This window comes from Struthio camelus, chromosome 4, assembly GCF_040807025.1.
Source record: "Struthio camelus isolate bStrCam1 chromosome 4, bStrCam1.hap1, whole genome shotgun sequence".
Lineage (NCBI taxonomy): Eukaryota > Metazoa > Chordata > Aves > Struthioniformes > Struthionidae > Struthio > Struthio camelus.
Window position 1 is genome coordinate 21074151 of NC_090945.1, and position 8498 is coordinate 21082648.

The 8498-nt window shown below is 38.6% G+C and overlaps 1 protein-coding gene across 1 annotated transcript in view; it reads right to left on the reverse strand.

Annotated features, from left to right (window-relative positions):
• LOC104144068 (N-deacetylase and N-sulfotransferase 3) overlaps window positions 1-8498 on the reverse strand; it is a 311719-nt gene that overhangs the window by 155608 nt on the left and 147613 nt on the right. The gene's annotated exons all lie outside the window — the stretch shown is intronic.

Below are 8498 nucleotides of genomic sequence, written 5' to 3' on the forward strand. Positions count from 1 at the left end.
AGCAGGAAGAGCAGCAGGTAGGACCTGAAAATGACTAACACTGATACATGAGGGAGAGTTTGAGTTAGCTGAGACACAAGTCATGTGGGACTAGGACAAAACAGTCTGAAGAAGTCAATTACTGTTCATGGTTCTAGGTCTGAAGGGAACAGTACCCAAGCAATGAATCTCTTCTCTCACCACTGCTGCTTTTGGTAGTTTTTTTTTTTTTTTTAATTAGAGATTGATATCTTTATATAATGATAATATGAGAAATTTTTTTTTACCTCTGTAAACACCAAACCAGCTCTTATCAACTCAGAATCACGAGTCACTTTTAAACTGTTTGGTGGATGCAAATGAGCAAGGTTGAAAAACCACCTCATTTATCAGACTGGCTTCTGCTTAGACCTACAGTTATTTTATGTAATTTTTCTGTTCTCCATTAAATTTGATGGAAATCTCAGTACTGTAGTTATCACTCAAAAATATATGTATATAAATATTTATATGGAAAGCAGACTCGTGTTGGTTGGCCTTCAGCTATTTTATGGGCTGGGTGTGGCACAGCTGTTTTGATTTATCTCATATAATTTTGGTAAGCCTAGCGGCTTATTAATGTGAGTGCTGAGGGTTGCCTCTCTGCCTCTCCCAACATACATCACAGCTTAGAATAGAGTAGATGGGAAATCCTCTAGTTTGACAGACATAGTAAGAGAGCCCAAGCAATTCTTGACCTGACGACAGCACTGCACAGAGTGACACAATTGATCTGATGCTGGGAAGTGGTTTTCTTCTTCCTCCCCATGGGGCACTTTCCCATCTCAGCATGCAACCAACTGCTGACAAGACAGTTTATACGTACTGACACCAAGCACAGCTAGCTATCTAAAAGAAAATTAAATCTCACACTGAGAAAGACCCCACTATCAGCTGAGCTTGCCATCAGCTGTAACAGTGCCAAGTACCATCATTAAGAGCCAATTTTCGTTTTATATTGTTGTTCAATGCAAGAGATTCCTTCTGTAAGCAACCCCCCCCCCCCCCCCCACAAAAAAAAAAAAAAAAGATTAGGATTATGCTAGGCATCTAGTAAGGTTCCAGCTCTGTCATGTGTGGTCATAAACTTCAGAGCAAAGACAATAAACTGCTTGAGGAGGGAAGGAGGTAAAAACAGTGATGAGAATGAAAATGGAATTAGTAACCTGGTAAATCAAGCAACTTCTGCTGAAAACAATGCAGTCTGAAAACTGTAGAAAACTCCAGAGCTAAACAGAATTTATGGATCACAGTACAACAACAAGAGGAACTCCATTTCACAGCAACTTCCCTCCTTTCACAACATACTTTTATTCCTCATTAGAACAAAAGCAAATCTTTGCAAACATTTGCATGAAAGCAGGGTTTTTCTGACTGAAACGTTAGGCTTTTTCATTTATGAAGATGTTGGCATGTACTTAAGATTTCACCTTCAGCTTAGGAATAAGATACAGGTCCTAGGATGTGCAAGACAAACTTCCAATGTCTTTCCTTCTCATTAAGAATGATTTGGTATAAAAATCCTTTACTTTGAATCAGATGAGGAACAGCAAATAAACAAGAGACTCCCTCCTCCTGGGCTAGAGGCCAACTGCATGGCTGTAGAGTGTCACGGAGACAGTGCTTCTGCTAAAACCAATACATCGGCGTATTTATTTGGTCGCAAAACTGCTCCAACCAATTCCAATTTAAAGGCTTCCAACTAATGTGACTTTTTTGGTTTATTATCAATTTCCTTTTGCATATGGTTATTTTTGAATGAATGCACAGATTTTAGAGAATTACATTTTCCAGTGGTAAAAGTGACACAAAACATCATTTGCAGTTGACTTTTAACAAAAACATTCATTTTATTTCAAAACATTCTTTCAAAATGAAGCTATGCAACTTTTTTCTTTTGGCATTTCTAAAATACTATGGACATTTTTCTCCTAGAAATTACAGCATTTGCTATATGAAAATTCTATGAGGGAAAATGGATCCTTAAAAAAGATGTAGCCTTCAAGCATTTTCATGTGAAAGTTTTGTTTTTTAGAGACCTTCTAGATCTACCTCGATGAGCACAGAAATCCTTAGAAAATGAAGCCAGAAGCCTGAATTACATCGCATTGAACTTTAAGTTTAAATTATGTTTTAAAATTTATTTAATTAGACCGGTGCAAACACTATTGTGCACACACTTTAATAATTTTAAATCTGATTCAGACTGATTTGGCATAAGTCAAGTCCTTCTCAACTTAGGATAAGTCAATACAGGACAGGTTTAATTCACTTGATGGCTCCCTGCACGGGAGTTTAATAAAATCAATTTAGCACCCAAACTTGATTGATCGGCGCAATCTTAAATATAGTCAAACCATCAGAAGTAGAGGAAACGGTACTATTTTATAGGCTAAAAATACAGAAAAAAATCAAAACCAATAAAAGAGGTGAGACTACTACAAGACGCAATTGCGCGCATGTATCCTAGGCTGCGACGCTCTGAAACCCTACCGTGACTTCCTGTCATCAGAAATCTACCTGGTTCTGCTCCAGGGACCTAAGCTCATGGACTCAGAGGAAAATGCCATATCTCCAGTCAGCCCATGAGCAACAAAGCCTTGTATGACTTTTCCATTAAAAAAAAAAAAAAAGACCGAATGGTATTTCAAAACTACGCAGAGGCATGCTTATGAAAAAACCAAAGGGAAGGTATGGAACTCCAAAATACTATCGCACTAAATTTAACACTCTCACTCAGATCCAAGAGTTTCTTGATTATAAACCAAAACAGATCATCAAGGAAAGTATAATGCAGTTCACTAACAGGCTTTCAAATGACACAATAGGCAATAATGTTTGATTCAGCACGACTGCTTCTAAGTTGGTGGTTGAGCTCTTGGCCCTGGTTTTCTCACATAAAACAATGCTGCCAAGAGAATTGCATAACAGATGCTACATACGCACATTTCACACATTGCTTGAATTTGTTCATCACTGACTTCCTTTGGGATAAAAGGGATATTGTTACAATGATAATGATGGTGCAAACATTTTGGCCACTTCAAGCATTTGCTGAATGCCAGAAAAATTCAGAATAATTTTCAGCAGCAGGCTTGCCAGAGCATCAACTAAAGCCTTCATTATAGCTATTCATATCCCCATAATAACGGCTGCATCAGCAATTCCATTATAAACACTTTTTGGAGGGTGCGACAATTTGGCTGCAAGAAGTATTTTTGGATGAAATCTGGCATATAAGTTGCCTTAGATATAGTTTTTTATGTTTGTTCATCTGTTTTCTAGTTAAAGATGGAAAAAACGAAGCTGCTCTAGCTGGTTTAAATTGTTCTTTTTTGATAGCAAAAAGTAAAAGAGCACTGCATTTTTTTCTTTTGAAGCATGTATTATGTAAGGAAAAGAAAAGCCAGGGCCACATGCACTCTAGTCTTGTAAACATTTAGGTACATGCGCATAGTCGCACTTAGGTACATGCTAATTACAGGTACTCCGGTTAACTGTGGCATGATCTGGATGCCAAAGATTAAATGAGAGGGAAAAAATTACATGGAGGAGTGGTGACACAGAAAACCACTCCAGCTTTCCACCTTCTCAAGAACAGATAACACCAATAAAATCACTAACACGATTCTAAAAAGCCGAGTGTAATTGAGAGTCCTCTTATAAATGTAGTTAAAGCACTACTCAATCATAAAGGAAAAGCCTGACAAATCATCCAGGTTTAATTCAACCATTATGATATAGTAAATCAACTGCTTTGATGGCATTGATCTCGCATAGTGCCTAGTATGCTATCCCATACGGTGCCCACTTAGCAGTCCTTTTACTCTGTTACTCTGGTCGGGGAAGAACAAAGTCTCCTAAAAGCCTGGATTACTTTGTTCGTTCAGTATGATTAAGAAACAGGAATTAAGGAGGGCTACCACACAGCACTGCTGGGAAAAAAAAAACTTAAGACAGATTCATATTTTCATTTCCAAGGATATGTAAATACATTTCAAGAAAAAAACCATCCAAAATCATTCCAAATTTCAGCCCCAGAGTACTAAGTAAGAGCTGGCGTCCTTGAACCCTTGTACGGTCAGCTTCCTGATGAATCACATTCCATTTTCCCCTCTTTACTTCCAAAAGATGTGACTCCCATTCAGATTAGCTGGGATCACCCATTAGCTTTCCATCTTGCAGTTTTGTAGGAGCTCTTGTGACGGATGCATCTTGACCACCTATTTTGACTGAGACCTCACTTTCTCAGTTTGCCGACATTTTGCCTTCTGAAGCAACAGTTCTTAGGAACGCCAGCAGGCATGTGAGCCTGTAAGCTGTATAAGAGGTAAAAGAGCGTAACTAATAATTCCTTTATTGAAAATGATACTTGACTCTTATCTGTCCATCTGAGAGAGAAAAAAGAAGATCTCACTGCATCAAGTATTTTAAAGGAAATTCTCCTCTGCTGCATGCTAAAGTAAATCCGTATCTGATCTGAAGACAAAGCAGGGAGTGAGGAAAAAACAGATAACCTCGGGCAGAAAGATAAACTAGAAACATCAAAGCTTTCGTAACTCAGAAATCAGAAAGAAGATACAACTTTGCATTATTAACTAAAAGAGAAACAACTGAAATCTGTGTCTCATTTACTGCAGGGAGGTTATGAGTACACCTTTTTCTATTCCAGGCTTACAGTTTGCTTGATCGTGCCCCTTTTCATCTCATAACAGAAAAATCAAGTTTTCAGAAACTCAGTACTGCAGTACACACACTTTAGATCATCTGGCATCCTTTCACTTTGTTCTGACCAATGCATACTGAGCTTTCATTGATCCCAACCCAGTCTGTTTTCTGTATCTACACGAAATACCACTTCTCAGCCTTAAACCTGCATATTCTTTCATGCCCACCTATTCTGCCTACACTCCTCTGGGCATTACTCGACTTCATCATCTTCATCTCTTACAGTACAATCCCCACCTTTTCCAATACCACTTACATAGTGCTCTTTTGCTCTTCAATTTCTCTTTTTCTCAACTTAGACAATGGAAATCATCTCAATGAGATTTACTGCATAGTCCATTCACTTGTAATTTCCTCTTATTTTGAACCTTCCGTAGTCATTCACAGCAGCAAAGGGTATGACCGAAATGGATGTTAAACGTTCTAGGATCGGAATGACCGAGTTTGCTGGCAGGATCACAGGTTTCTGTATCTAACAATGTACATAATTTATTTATAGCAAGATAGAACAATGTGGAGATATTTATTTTTCCTCTTTTGTGCAACCTCACACACCGAGATGGCTCAGGGTTACGGGTCCCCTGACGGGTAGGCATGATACCCAGCTTCCCTGCTAGGAATCCTGAGCTCCGTCGGACTTGACTGACATCTTTCCTGGCAGTTAAATCATCCTTCCTTTCCTGAACGGCTGAAATAACTGAATCTCCCATGCAGGGATAGATTTTCCCCCTGTTACAGTTATAATCTCTAGAGCTCTGCAAGGAATGGGGGAAGCTCTAGCCTACACAAGAGAATGAAAATACATTTCATGATAGTGGCATATGATACTAACTTCATTCATGACGTATTCACATTCGGATACGCTAAGCTTTCAACGAATATAGTTATCATCAACAGAAGAGTTATTGCTGGAAAGGAGGAAAAGAAACTCTTTCACAAAGTGCAATTAATCTGGGTGAAGCTCACTTTTACGAAAACTGGATCTTAAAGCTTTGCACTGGTACTACAGAATGAATACTTATTCACAAGAGACAGGAGACGCTGTAAAAAAATGACCTTTGTTTCACTTCTTTGCTAGCAAACCTTTATATTTCTAAATAAACTGGTCCCACATAGGACAGGGGTCTGTTTGCACCTCTTGGACATACACAGAGTGTGCCTTTCAATAGTGTCCTCAAGAAACTGCTGCGTCCCAAATCTGTACTCTAGTCGCTTGGGTAAGTATTACAGCATATAATTTGACCTTTCTTTTCCAAGAGGTAGTAAATCACTTTCAATTGCCAAAAAAACAGAGAAAACTATGTGATAAATGGCCTCAGAGCACTAGCCTTCATGGTACATTACTAGAATCTTGTGAACAGGAAGAGGCTTTTCTTACCTCCCTGCAAATACGATGCTTCCTGTCTTTTTTCTAGACATGCCGAGTATAAACAGGTTAGTGCTATTTTGTGATATCACACTTAAAGAAACTGCTTTCCACTCGGTAAATTAGCTAAGATGGGACTGTCTTAGAATTAGATCTGGGTAGAGAATTTTAATATTCTCATATGTTTAAATATAGATCTACATTTATGCAAAGCCTAAAGTGCTCCAGGTACTTTGTTACACAATGAATAAACACTGGAGCCACTCTGGATTTACTCTAAGCAAATGCTGGAAGAATCTACCTCTCCATATAAGACCTTTAAGTCCTTGTAATTCAGTCCAATTCCCCCCCCCAAAGTATGCATGCTTTATCTGAATAACAGCTGCTACACTGGGCCTTAAACACATTTCACTTTTTGCCAAAGCCTGATGTTGCATTCAGAATGGATGCTAAAATATACTGTTCTTTCTTTCTATATTTGAATTAGCAGATTAAATATGCATACAAGAAAAATTAAAAGCAGAATTACTGCTTCTGGCTATTCCTGTGTTTGCAATGGCTAAATGTTTTAATTTATTAGAGAAATGCTTTCCCACACCAGCAAAGAAAGTGAGAACTAAGAGAAATTTCTCACATTTACAGTGGACCTCCTGGATAACGTAGATGAGTACAGGGAAAGAAAAAAAACACTTTAAAGAACGTGATTAGTTTTTAGCTACCTGACTTAGGTAAACTTCAGTACAGGCCAGACATTTTGCTCTGAAGTTAAGACCACAAAAACTACTGTGGATCTTCCTCAAGAGGAGAGATTATAACCACTCTCAGCTAAAAGAAGTTTTCCTGATTACACAAGTACAGGACAGGACAATGAAAAGATAAAACAGCCTATCATTACAGTTTTTTGCAATTCATGGCAGTCTGCATTTATTCATACACAAAAGGGTAAATACACGAAAAGCGTCATATGGTATCACTGCAAAGAATAATTTTTACATGAAGTTCTGTTTTTACAGTAGTTTATAATATAGCATCCAAGGGCTATACTGTAAACTTTACCCGGAAGCCTAAATCTTACGAGTGTGTGGTTGGAACCCAGAAATGTTAAAATTTGAAGAAAGAGACAACAATGTGACACTAACTTGATCTTAGGAAAGACTAGAGAAGTAGACTCAAAAACAGTTTACACACTCCTGAGATCTTTTTGCAGCATAAATTCTTCAAATTCTTTAAAACAGTAAGAGAGATGCAAAAGTTTGATATTTTTCAAAGAATTAACACTGGCAGGGTTAATTTGTTTTTTTCTATTAAAACTCTAAAGACTCAATCTCTTTCAGCTCTTTCATCCATGCCAACATTACAGTACTTCTATATGAAAATATACATTCATTAAATAAGATGGTTGGCACGCAGCTCCAAAATAAAAAGCACAAAGGCAAAAGAAAGTAATATTGTTGAGAAAAAACACAATTTTTCTGTAAACTACAAGTTTTCCATTACAAAAACCACATAGGTTGGCAACGTGCGCTTCCTGCCCCCAGGGTATCGGCAGCAACCATGCCAAAAGCACTTGTGAATGTTCCGCCACTGCTTCTCCCTGCACAAGCAGGGGAGTATTTGTACAAGGTCCTGCTCGCATCAAGGGCTGCCCTGGCCGCAGCGCGCTGCCAGCCACTGACAGCGCTCAGCTCACACACGCAGCAGTCTTCAGCAGCTGAATCAAAATTTTGTCTCGGATATCTGCTGTACTCTGGCAAGGCAAACGAGAAAGCCTTCAGCAGTTCAAACGAAGGTGCTGCAGCGTTTAACGGAGAAATAAATAATCACTGCAGTGGCCGCCAGCGGCCAACATTATTTATTTTGCAACAAAGGCGATTTAGTTTGTACTCTTACTATATTATCAGCACTTTTCAAAGCTAATGCTACTGTGCTGAAAATGTATAAGTGAATGCTGGACATCTTCATGATGAATGCTGATAGCTGTAGCAGCTGGTGGACATGAAACAGCTGGGGATTAGGTCCCGAAGAAGACAAAGGGAACTGCTTGCAATGTGTGGGTTTGGCTCATTAGGTAAATGCTTAAGGTGACAGCAGTGAAACAGTTAGTATTTTCTTTGAGAAAAAATACACTTTTAACTGTTATTAATTCATTTTAGCAAACGGAAATGAAGAGTAGATGAGAGCGTATGACCAAAGAAATTACTAAGGGCAGGGAGCTGGCAAACAAGGTAAAGGGGTGGGAGGGGAGGACTTGTGGTCAGCCACTGCACAGTTCCTACTCTGAGCAGTACCACGACGCTCAGCTCAATTAAAAGGGACCAGCCTCAACAACAACAACAACAACTACTTACCTCCACAGATGAAAAATACATGAACCAATTAAGTAATT